The sequence below is a fragment of the Vulpes vulpes genome, chromosome 8 (assembly GCF_048418805.1).
Source record: "Vulpes vulpes isolate BD-2025 chromosome 8, VulVul3, whole genome shotgun sequence".
Classification (NCBI taxonomy): domain Eukaryota; kingdom Metazoa; phylum Chordata; class Mammalia; order Carnivora; family Canidae; genus Vulpes; species Vulpes vulpes.
This window is the reverse complement of record NC_132787.1, coordinates 232,370-240,770: the sequence shown is the minus strand read 5'-3', so window position 1 is coordinate 240,770 and position 8,401 is coordinate 232,370.

The following is an 8,401-nucleotide window of genomic DNA, read 5'->3' as shown; positions in this document are numbered from 1 at the left end:
CCAAATCTTCTGGCATCTTGTTCCTGGATGGTCAGTCTCCATAATTGTAAGAAAATAAATTTGTTGTTTAAGCCATTCAGTCTATGATATTTTTGCTTTGGGAGCCTTGGAAGACTAGTCCAAAAATGTACACAGAATGGAAAAAAGGAAAGCAATAGAGGTTTTTTTCACATGATATCTCTGCTGAAAATCTGAAATAATTGACAAAAATATGTCTTGAAACTGAGAGATAATAGAAAGGCTGCTGGATACATGGTTAATATACAAAAGTTAATTGTTTTCCATAACTAGCAATGAGCAATATAAATGATATTGTACCATATATATTATCACCCTCTGAAATACAATACTCACATATAAGTCTCACAAAATATGTACAAGAATAATAGGGGGAAATTATAAACCCCGGATGGGAAAATATTTTAAAAGAACTAAGTGAATGGAGAGACATTCTATATTTGTGGAAAGGAAGACTCAATTTTTTTAAGATGTCGGTTTTCCCCAACTTGTCAACACATTCAATGCAGTCCCAATCAGAATTCCAACAAATAATATGGATATTGACAAACCTTAGAAATTGAATCTTAGAAATTGAATCAGAGAGCCAAAAGACCAGAATAGCCAACACAGTATTGAAGGAGAATAGAATCAGAAGCTGACACTATACAACTTCAACTATACACAACCATACAACTAAAATACAGTGTGGTATTGGTGAAAGAATAAAAAAGATCAGTGGAAGCAAATGGTGGGTATTCGTCATTTCTAATGGCTGAGGAATATCCCATTGTACACATAGACCACATCTTCTTTATCCATCATCTGTCGATGGACACCGAGGCTCCTTCCACAGTTTGGCTATTGTGGACATTGCTGCTAGAAACATCGGGGTGCAGGTGTCCCGGCATTTCATTGCATCTGGATCTTTGGGGTAAATCCCCAGCAGTGCAGTTGCTGGGTCATAAGGCAGGTCTATTTTTAACTCTTTGAGGAACCTCCACACAGTTTCCCAGAGTGGCTGCACCAGTTCACATTCCCACCAACAGTGCAGGAGGGTTCCCCTTTCTCCGCATCCTCTCCAACACGTGTGGTTTCCTGCCTTGTTAATTTTCCCCATTCTCACTGGTGTGAGGTGGGATCTCATTGTGGTTTTGATTTGTATTTCCCTCATGGCACGTGATGCAGAGCATTTTCTCATGTGCGTGTTGGCCATGTCCATGTCTTCCTCTGTGAGATTTCTCTTCATGTCTTTTGCCCATTTCATGATTGGATTGTTTGTTTCTTTGCTGTTGAGGTTAATAAGTTCTTTATAGATCTTGGGAACTAGCCCTTTATCTGATATGTCATTTGCAAATATCTTTTCCCATTCTGTAGGTTGTCTTTTAGTTTTGTTGACTGTTTCTTTCATTGCATGCAGTTTCTGACAAGCTTCTAACATAAGAGAGTTAGAATCTATGTCAAGAGTTGGCAGCGGGGGGGAGGGGCAAGATGGCGGAGGAGTAGGGTCTTCAGGTCACTTGTCCTCAACAAATTACCTAGAAAACCATCCAATCATCCTGAAAATCTACGAATTCGGCCTGAGATTTAAAGAGAGACCAGCTGGAACGCTACAGTGAGAAGAGTTCGCGCTTCTATCAAGGTAGGAAGACGGGGAAAAGAAATAAAGACACAAAAGACCCCCGAGGGGGAGGGGCCCCGCGAGGAGCCGGGCTGAGGCCGGGGCGAGTGTCCCCAGGACAGGAGAGCCCCGTCCCGGAGGAGCAGGAGCTGCACCGACCTTCCCGGGGGAAAGGCCTCCCGGGGAATTGGAGCAGGATCCCCAGAAAGGCGGGGATGCCCTCGGGCTCCCTGGGACAGTAACAGAGGAACTGCGCCCCGGAGAGTGCCCCGAGCTCCCTAAGGGCTGCAGCGCTCGGCGGGACCCGGAGCAGCTCGGAGGGGCTCGGGCGGCGGCTCCGCGGAGGGGGCTGCGGGGCTCCGGGAACAGCTCGGCGGCGGCGGCTCGGGCGGAGGAAGAAGCTCCGCGGAGGGGGCGGCGCGGCTCCGGGAACAGCTCGGAGGGGCTCGGGCGGCGGCTCCGCGGAGGGGGCGGCGCGGCTCCGGGAACAGCTCGGAGGGGCTCGGGCGGCGGCTCCGCGGAGGGGGCGGCGCGGCTCCGGGAACAGCTCGGAGGGGCTCGGGCGGCGGCTCCGCGGAGGGGGCTGCGCGGCTCCGGGAACAGCTCGGCGGCGGCGGCTCGGGCGGAGGAAGAAGCTCCGCGGAGGGGGCGGCGCGGCTCCGGGAACAGCTCGGAGGGGCTCGGGCGGCGGCTCCGCGGAGGGGGCTGCGGGGCGGGAGCGCGAATCCAACAGCGCAGGCCCCGGGGCACAGGGCGCCGGGACACAGCCCAGGATCCGGCCTCCCCCCGGGACAGGCAGAGGCCGGGAGGGCCCAGGACAGCGAGGACGCTCCTGCCTGGAACTGAGCAGATCAGCGGCCCCGCCTGGGAGCCTCCAGGCCCTGCAGACGGAGAGCCCCGGAGCTACTGCGGGGGCTGACTTCAGGGTCCCAGAGCTGCCCCCGCCACTGTGGCTTCCTCCGGGGGCCTCACGGGGTGAACAAGCCCCACTGAGCCCTGCACCAGGCAGGGGCAGAGCAGCTCCCCCAAGTGCTAACACCTGAGAATCAGCACAGCAGGCCCCTCCCCCAGAAGACCAGCGAGACGGACCAGTTCCAAGGGAAGTCAAGGGACTTAAAGAACACAGAATCGGAAGATACTCCCCGTGGTTTTTGCTTTTGGTTTTTTTTGTTTTTGTTTTAGGTTTTTTTGTGTGTGTGTTTTTTTTTTATTTGTTTGTTTTGTTTTGTGCTTTTTTTTTTTCTTTCTTTCTTCTTGAATTCTGATTGCTTACCCCGCCCCACCCCCCCTTTTTTTTCTTTTATCTCCTTTCTTTTTCTTTCTTTTTCTTCTCTTTTTCCCCCTTTTTTTTCCTCTTTCTCTTTTTTCTTTTTCTCTTTTCTTTCCTTCTCTCTCTTTTTCTCCTTTTCCCAATACAACTTGTTTTTGGCCACTCTGCACTGAGCAAAATGACTAGAAGGAAAACCTCACCTCAAAAAAAAGAATCAGAAACAGCCCACTCTCCCACAGAGTTACAAAATATGGATTACAATTCAATGTCAGAAAGCCAATTCAGAAGCACTATTTTACAGCTACTGGTGGCTCTAGAAAAAACCATAAAGGACTCAAGAGACTTCATGACTGCAGAATTTAGATCCAATCAGGCAGAAATTAAAAATCAATTAAATGAGATGCAATCCAAGCTAGAAGTCCTAACAACGAGGGTTAACGAGGTGGAAGAACGAGTGAGTGACATAGAAGACAAGTTGATGGCAAAGAGGGAAACTGAGGAAAAAAGAGACAAGCAATTAAAAGACCATGAGGATAGATTAGGGGAAATAAATGACAGCCTGAGGAAGAAAAACCTACGTTTAATTGGGGTTCCTGAGGGCGCCGAAAGGGACAGAGGGCCAGAATATGTATTTGAACAAATCATAGCAGAAAACTTTCCGAATCTGGGAAGGGAAACAGGCATTCAGATCCAGGAAATAGAGAGATCCCCCCCTAAAATCAACAAAAACCGTTCAACACCTCGACATTTAATAGTGAAGCTTGCAAATTCCAAAGATAAGGAGAAAATCCTTAAAGCAGCAAGAGAAAAAAAGTCCCTGACTTTTATGGGGAGGAATATTAGGGTAACAGCAGACCTCTCCACAGAGACCTGGCAGGCCAGAAAGGGCTGGCAGGATATATTCAGGGTCCTAAATGAAAAGAACATGCAACCAAGAATACTTTATCCAGCAAGGCTTTCATTCAAAATGGAAGGAGAGATAAAGAGCTTCCAAGACAGACAGCAACTGAAAGAATATGTAACCTCCAAACCAGCTCTGCAAGAAATTTTAAGGGAGACTCTTAAAATTCCCCTTTAAGAAGAAGTTCAGTGGAACAATCCACAAAAACAAGGACTGAATAGATATGATGACACTAAACTCATATCTATCAGTAGTAACTCTGAACGTGAACGGGCTTAATGACCCCATCAAAAGGCGCAGGGTTTCAGACTGGATAAAAAAGCAGGACCCATCTATTTGCTGTCTACAAGAGACTCATTTTAGACAGAAGGACACCTACAACCTGAAAATAAGAGGTTGGAGAACCATTTACCATTCAAATGGTCCTCAAAAGAAAGCAGGGGTTGCCATCCTTATATCAGATAAATTAAAATTTACCCCAAAGACTATAGTGAGAGATGAAGAGGGACACTATCTCATACTCAAAGGATCTATCCAACAAGAGGACTTAACAATCCTCAATATATATGCTCCGAATGTGGGAGCTGCCAAATATTTAAACCAATTAATAACCAAACTGAAGAAATACCTTGATAATAATACACTTATACTTGGTATCTAGCTCTTTCTACCCTGGATAGGTCTTCTAAGCACAACATCTCCAAAGAAACGAAAGCTTTAAATGATACACTGGACCAGATGGATTTCACAGATATCTACAGAACTTTACATCCAAGCTCAACTGAATACACATTCTTCTCAAGTGCACATGGAACTTTCTCCAGAATAGACCACATACTGGGTCACAAATCGGGTCTGAACCGATACCAAAAGATCGGGATAGTCCCCTGTATATTCTCAGACCATAATGCCTTGAAATTAGAACTTAATCACGACAAGAAGTATGGAAGGTCACAAACACGTGGAGGTTAAGGACCATCCTGCTAAAAGATGAAAAGGTCAACCAGGAAATTAAGGAAGAATTAAAAAGATTCATGGAAACTAATGAGAATGAAGATACAACCGTTCAAAATCTTTGGGATGCAGCAAAAGCAGTCCTGAGGGGGGAATACATCGCAATACAAGCATCCATTCAAAAACTGGAAAGATCTCAAATTCAAAAGCTCACCTTACACATAAAGGAACTAGAGAAAAAGCAACAAATAGACCCCACCCCCAGCAGAAGAAGACAGTTAATAAAATTCGAGCAGAACTCAATGATATCGAGACCAAAAGAACTGTGGAACAGATCAACAGAACCAGGAGTTGGTTCTTTGAAAGAATTAATAAGATAGATAAACCATTAGCCAACCTTATTAAAAAGAAGAGAGAGAAGACTCAAATTAATAAAATCATGAATGAGAAAGGAGAGATCACTACCAACACCAAGGAAATACAAACGATTCTAAAAACATATTATGAACAGCTGTATGCCAATAAATTAGGAAATCTAGAAGAAATGGACGCATTCCTGGAAAGCCACAAACTACCAAAACTGGAACAGGAAGAAATAGAAAACCTGAACAGGCCAATAACCAGGGAGGAAATTGAAGCAGTCATCAAACACCTCCCAAGACACAAGAGTCCAGGGCCAGATGGCTTCCCAGGGGAATTCTATCAAACGTTTAAAGAAGAAATCATACCTATTCTACTAAAGCTGTTTGGAAAGATAGAAAGAGATGGAGTACTTCCAAATTCGTTCTACGAGGCCAGCATCACCTTAATTCCGAAACCAGACAAAGACCCCACCAAAAAGGAGAATTACAGACCAATATCCCTGATGAACATGGATGCAAAAATTCTCAACAAGATACTAGCCAATAGGATCCAACAACACATTAAGAAAATTATTCACCATGACCAAGTAGGATTTATCCCTGGGACACAAGGCTGGTTCAACACTCGTAAAACCATCAATGTGATTCATCATATCAGCAAGAGAAAAACCAAGAACCATATGATACTCTCATTAGATGCAGAGAAAGCATTTGACAAAATCCAGCATCCATTCCTGATCAAAACCCTTCAGAGTGTTGGGATAGAGGGAACTTTCCTCGACATCTTAAAAGCCATCTACGAAAAGCCCACAGCAAATATTATTCTCAATGGGGAAGCACTGGGAGCCTTTCCCCTAAGATCAGGAACAAGACAGGGATGTCCACTCTCACCACTGCTATTCAACATAGTTCTGGAAGTCCTTGCCTCAGCAATCCGACAACAAAAAGACATTAAAGGCATTCAAATTGGCAAAGAAGAAGTCAAACTCTCCCTCTTCGCCGATGACATGATACTCTACATAGAAAACCCAAAAGCCTCCACCCCAAGATTGCTAGAACTCATACAGCAATTTGGTAGCGTGGCAGGATACAAAATCAATGCCCAGAAATCAATGGCATTTCTATACACTAACAATGAGACTGAAGAAAGAGAAATTAAGGACTCAATCCCATTTACAATTGCACCCAAAAGCATAAGATACCTAGGAATAAACCTAACCAAAGAGGTAAAAGATCTATACCCTAAAAACTATAGAACACTTCTGAAAGAAATTGAGGAAGACACAAAGAGATGGAAAAATATTCCATGCTCATGGATTGGCAGAATTAATATTGTAAAAATGTCAGTGTTACCCAGGGCAATTTACACGTTTAATGCAATCCCTATCAAAATACCATGGACTTTCTTCAGAGAGTTAGAACAAATTATTTTAAGATTTGTGTGGAATCAGAAAAGACCCCGTATAGCCAGGGGAATTTTTAAAAAGAAAACCATAGCTGGGGGCATCACAATGCCAGATTTCAGGTTGTACTACAAAGCTGTGGTCATCAAGACAGTGTGGTACTGGCACAAAAACAGACACATAGATCAATGGAACAGAATAGAGAACCCAGAAATGGACCCTGAAATGTATGGTCATCTAATATTCGATAAAGGAGGAAAGACTATCCATTGGAAGAAAGACAGTCTCTTCAATAAATGGTGTTGGGAAAATTGGACATCCACATGCAGAAGAATGAAACTGGACCACTCTCTTTCACCATACACAAAGATAAACTCAAAATGGATGAGAGATCTAAATGTGAGACAAGAGTCCATCAAAATCCTAGAGGAGAACACAGGCAACACCCTTTTTGAACTTGGCCACAGTAATTTCTTGCAAGATACATCCACAAAGGCAAAAGAAACAAAAGCAAAAATGAACTATTGGGACTTCATCAAGATAAGAAGCTTTTGCACAGCAAAGGATACAGTCAACAAAACTAAAAGACAACCTACAGAATGGGAGAAGATATTTGCAAATGACATATCAGATAAAGGGCTAGTTTCCAAAATCTATAAAGAACTTATTAAACTCAACACCAAAGAAACAAACAATCCAATCATGAAATGGGCAAAAGACATGAAGAGAAATCTCACAGAGGAAGACATGGACATGGCCAACAAGCACATGAGAAAATGCTCCGCATCACTTGCCATCAGGGAAATACAAATCAAAACCACAATGAGATACCACCTCACACCAGTGAGAATGGGGAAAATTAACAAGGCAGGAAACAACAAATGCTGGAGAGGATGCGGAGAAAAGGGAACCCTCTTACACTGTTGGTGGGAATGTGAACTGGTACAGCCACTCTGGAAAACTGTGTGGAGGTTCCTCAAAGAGTTAAAAATAGACCTGCCCTACGACCCAGCAATTGCACTGTTGGGGATTTACCCCAAAGATTCAGATGCAATGAAACGTCGGGACACCTGCACCCCGATGTTTCTAGCAGCAATGGCCACAATAGCCAAACTGTGGAAGGAGCCTCGGTGTCCATCGAAAGATGAATGGATAAAGAAGATGTGGTTTATGTATACAATGGAATATTACTCAGCCATTAGAAACGACAAATACCCACCATTTGCTTAAACGTGGATGGAACTGGAGGGTATTATGCTGAGTGAAATAAGTCAGTCGGAGAAGGACAAACAGTGTATGTTCTCATTCATTTGGGGAATATGAATAATAGTGAAAGGGAATATAAAGGAAGGGAGAAGAAATGTTGGGAAATATCAGGAAGGGAGACAGAACATAAAGACTCCTAACTCGGGGAAACGAACTAGGGGTGGTGGAGGGGGAGGAGGGCGGGTGTTGGAGGGGAATGGGTGACGGGCACTGAGGTGGACACTTGACGGGATGAGCACTGGGTGTTTTTCTGTATGTTGGTAAATTGAACACCAATAAAATTAATTAAAAAAAAAAAAAGAGTTGGCAGCGGTTGGGTGGCTGATTTCAGCTCAGGTCGTGATCCAGGGATCTGGGATTGAGTCCCACATCCTGTTCTTGTGAAAAGCCCTCCACATACGTCTTTGCCTATCTCTCTCTCTCTCTGTGTCTCTCATGAATATAAAAACAAATCTTTAAAAAATGTATAAAGTAAACAAACAATATAATAAAAAGAAGCCTGATTCTATCTCGAGAGTAGGAGGTGCAGGAGCGCTAGAAGTGAGCTGTACTTAAGTCTGAGAAAGAAGAATTCTCTGAATGCAGCTTTTGTTTTTTTTTTTTTTAATTTTTTTTTATTTATTTATG